The sequence below is a fragment of the Misgurnus anguillicaudatus genome, chromosome 17, assembly GCF_027580225.2.
Source record: "Misgurnus anguillicaudatus chromosome 17, ASM2758022v2, whole genome shotgun sequence".
Taxonomy (NCBI): Eukaryota; Metazoa; Chordata; class Actinopteri; order Cypriniformes; family Cobitidae; genus Misgurnus; species Misgurnus anguillicaudatus.
This window is the reverse complement of record NC_073353.2, coordinates 18089307-18094043: the sequence shown is the minus strand read 5'-3', so window position 1 is coordinate 18094043 and position 4737 is coordinate 18089307. Positions and strand designations below refer to the sequence as shown.

The 4737-nt window shown below is 35.3% G+C and overlaps 1 long non-coding RNA gene across 1 annotated transcript; it reads left to right on the top strand.

Annotated features, from left to right (window-relative positions):
- Positions 1–511: 511 nt before the first annotated feature.
- On the top strand, positions 512–2298 carry LOC141350197 (uncharacterized). The gene is made up of 3 exons (XR_012358183.1): positions 512–705; positions 1412–1519; positions 1597–2298. It is a non-coding gene; the product is annotated as an uncharacterized lncRNA (long non-coding RNA).
- The last annotated feature ends 2439 nt before the right edge of the window (positions 2299–4737 follow it).

Below are 4737 nucleotides of genomic sequence, written 5' to 3'. Positions count from 1 at the left end.
AACCATATTTTCTCCTTAAGGAAGCTTTGCTGTCAACTACGTGAAGATATCGGACACATTGTGTTCCACACAAGCTCTTTTCCAAAAACCCAGTGAGCTGATGCATACAAAAGAAGCATTTGTGGACGTTATAGTTGCGCTTCAAATAGGAACATCTGTTCTTATAGCCAGTTTAATTGTATACTCTTAAAAAGAAAGTTTCTTTGTTGGGTTTCCATAAAGAATCTTACACATCCACAAAATTTGTGTTGCCCAAAGGTTCTTTGTAGAGGACGAAGGTTCTACATTTGTTTTTAAAAACAAACGTTTGACTAAAGGGCTTTTGAGGAACCAAAATCGTTATTTTATGACATCAAAATCAAAGGCATGCATTCTTACACAAATGCTGTGTCCGAAATTGCATACTGTGACAGTAGGTACTGAATTAGATGAAGTAGCTACTCATCAACTATTAAAACTGGTACTATGTGGTATGAATATGGGTAGTATGAATGAATTTGGACATCACTCTAAAAACCGTTGGGTTATTTGTTTTACCCAACAGGTGGGTTAAACATATTGGGTTGTTGTGTTGGGTTATTCCTAGCTTGTATTGGGTTATTTCTATAACAACCCAGACCGATGGGTTAAAATCATGCTCACGTCACGCATTTTGAATTTCAATGGTCGACAGGTGCCACTGCTGAGTGCGGACAGACACGAGAGGTACGTTTTAAAATATATATCTCTGTGTAATGTTTTATTTGCTACAAAGTGTCTTTAAGCTCTAACACACAGTAAACTATCAGCCACGATTTCTACAAATACTTGTACAAAAACGCTGTTGTCTAGTTTTTGTCCGTTACACCTGTTCCATTAATTAACTGTTAGTGTTACCGATGCCAACACGCGTTTTTAAACCATCATAAAGGTAGAAAAACATCGCAATTTATTTTAATACTAAACAGCACCAACAGCATGATCCCTTACGAAAATGAATCATGTTTTTTTTTAGTAGTATAACGTTAGTTTCATGACGTATTGATTGCCATATTGCTTTAACCGTGTTTTCTGTAACAGACAATGCTTTTTTGTTTAAAGTGTAGTAAAAACCGTTTTTAACTTTTGTAAGAGAATGCGACCGGCTGTTTTTGGCTCCAAATATTTTTTTAGCCGGTCTGTGTTATAGAAACAGAGCTGTAATGTAAATGTGCTTCTGAATGGAAATGTCTTAAGAAGCTATTATATTGTCGTCTTACTGTCGCCTGATAAAGCGCTGTTTAATCCTGCACGTCTTTTACTGTTTAATGTAACCCCGGTAACGGTTGAACTTGCTCTTCAGCGACATCTACTGTCAAAGTAGAGTATTTATTCAGCGTGCCAGATGTGTTTGCTTTGAGATTTAATTCATTATTCTTTTCATTAAATGTAGACATTCTTGGAGATGTTGCATTTAAAAACCTTACAAAATGGCCAGCAAGATGGTTCAGCCTTCCTACAGTACCAAGAAGCAAAGCAAGCATTTATACATGTTCAACCTGTAAGTATCATTTATGACACTTGTTTTTTTATCCTGTTTATGTGTGCATATTTACATTGTGAAAATTCTGTCTTTAGGCCAGAAAACAAACATAATTCAGTATTTGGAGGAGGAGGTAGGACGAAGACCCCATGTCCTGTTATGGGATGAATTCGACTAATCACAAGCCTTAATTATCGTGGGGAGGCATGGCCCAGGAGCAAGACCAGCAGTTGACATGTGCTTTAATATTTTTTACATTTTAGACAGAGTATCCCAAGCCTTTCACTACTGTTAAGTTGTTTCTGTAACACAATACATTTTGTACCAGGTGATGTTTCCTTAACACACTGTCACCTGTTTAAAGGGACAGTTCCCCCAAAAAATGAAAATTATGTCATAATTTTCTTCCTCTCCTGTTGTTACAAACCTGTATCCATTTTTTTTGTTCTGATGACCATAAGGGAAGATTTTTTGAGTAATGTTTGAAACCAAACAGATCATGAGCCCCATTGACTGTCATAGTAGGAAAAAAGAATACTGTGAGAATGAATGGGGCTCGTGATCGGTTTGATTTCAAACATTCTTTGAAATATACCTTTGTGGTTGTCAAAATAAAGACTTATATACAGGTTTGTAAGAACATGAGAGGATGAAAATGATGACAAAATGTGTGAACTATGCTTTTAAGCAGTTTTTAGTTGGATAAGATTGAGTAGATTTGTTTTGTTCTCATGTTTTTGTTTATTTATATATGTATGTATGTATGTGTGTATGTATTTATACATTTAAATGCAGGTGCAAATGACTAAATGAAAATAAAGCATTATAAATGTATTTGTAAGTTTTGTATTATTTATTTATAAAGTAAATAATAGTAATAAATAATAATAATAATAATAATAATAAATAATAATGAGGTTAAAACAGCATTGCAAAAATAACCCAACAAATTGGTTATTTCATAACCCAACTAATTGGGTTAAACTTTCTACCCAATGCATTGGGTTAAAATAACCCAACAATGGGTCGGTGCTATAGTAACCCACCATTGGGTTATTTATTGGGTTATTTTTAACCCAACTGTTTTTAGTGAGTACTACAACCGCCATGTTGATGCATTACGTGGCATACGTCATCATAACAACTGGAATGATGGTGCACAATGCTTAATTTAACAACAAAGGACAGTGTAATATACGGATTTACATTTTCAATAGAGCCATGTCACCGCTTTATGACATTTTTTAATAAAACAACTTATCTCTCTTCTTTATTGGATAACTTCTCTCCTGGGGGCTTACAGGACAGTAAAGTGTGCACCAAATGAACACTTCGGGATCTTGTCGGAAGTAATAGGTCATCCATACCCAGTCTCATGTAGATGCTAATAAATAGCACAAAGTGTAAAAATCGTGCAATACATACGCCCAATTCCACTTTGGCGTGCATATGATACGCTAGTCCTTCCCATTCACTTAAACCGTGCATCTTTTTTGTCATTTTATTTATTGGTTTCTCAATTTTTTTCTGTTTTTAAACCATTTACGCTTGGGTTTACGGTCAGATTTTAGATTTGATTAATAAGGTTATTTAATATACAGGTTTCTTCATGTTTTTGTCCATATTTAAGCCATGGTCGCTTGGAGTTGGGGTTTGGTTTAGGATGTCATTTTTATATAACAAAAGTTATTCTAACCCTAAACCAGTGCTTCTCAAATAGTGCGGCGGGACCCCCAGGGGGGCTCGAATCGACACCAGGGGGGCGCGCAAGACCCCGGGGAAAATACTTTTTTTTTGCACTGTCACTGTCACGCTGATAAGCCGCTTAGTTTTTATTATTATTTATTGATTATATTTAATTAAATTTTTCAGTATCAAATGGTCAAAAATGTTATACTTTAAATAAGGATTGTTTTTTTTTTTAGGCAAATTGATGCATTTTAAGTCTTTTTTGTTACAGACTAAAAAACAATGTTAATAAAGTTATTTGTTGTAAGTTGATCGATATTTCTATTTTTGTGTTTTCTTTAATGTTAATAAGGATACAATGTTTTGCAGATGTGTCATTTTATAGACAAATTATAGTATTTACAGTTGCGGGGGAGAGTTGGGGGGCGCGAAATGTTTACTTCTTCCTGGGGGGGGGGGGGTGCGTGACAGAAAGTAATTGAGAAGCACTGCCCTAAACCCAAGCGAAAATGGTAAAAAAAATAGCAAAAAAATATAGAAACCAATCAATAAAATGACAAAAAAAGATGCACCGTTTAAGTGAATGGGAAGGACTGGCGTATGCACGCCAAAGTGGAATTTGGTGTATGTATTGCATGATTTTTACACTTCGTGCTATTTATACGCAACTCCGTGAGACTGGGTTGGTCATCCGGGTACTTTACGCCTACTGTTGTTCGAATATGAATTTGTACATACTTGCCTCGTTTACTGCTTTTACGGGTTTATCAAAAGAAGGTCCAGATTCTATTGGGGTAGGGGCGTGTTTGTTTAGGTGATTTCATATGTCAACATTGACTTTCAGAGGTTGTGCACCCCGCCTTTAACAATACAAACAACAAACAAACATGCGACAAAACAAACAAACTAAAAATAAAATAAATAAATAAATAATTGTAATCCCAGAATGCATTGTGGGTAGCACAATGTAAAAATTGATCAAGGCAAGTTTAAGTTTATTAGACTAAAACAGCATTATCTTAACATTCGGTTTATGTAAAACTATTAGAATCAACTGTGAGATGTGCTTTATAGATTACACGGAGCAAATTTTATATAATGTACAGTTTCTGTCTATATAGAGCAGTCTACATCAGTCCATTTAGAACAGAAGAGCTACTGTGTTCTGACAGGTGGTAAATGAACTCTGCTTGTCACAGACACAGCAAGTCTTGACAAGAAACAAGAAATGTGAGACAAGGAAATAAAGAGAGAAAGAAAGAAAGGTCATAGTGGGGAAATCACAGAAAAGCAGACAGCAGAGAAGAGTTAAGAGTGACCGTGTGGTAATGGATATTTTTTTCTCGCATTTTATTTCAGTTTTTTTTGAAGATACATCCACACAACCAGAACACAAAAGTGAATCATGCTGCTAAACGGATGTGTGGAGCAACAACCAGTCATAAACTACTGGCTTTAAAAGCACTTCTTTACACTTAATAAAATCTGATAGATTTTAGAAAGCGCCTCTGTGGATATCTCCATGGTAACCGTTAGCATTAAACCTG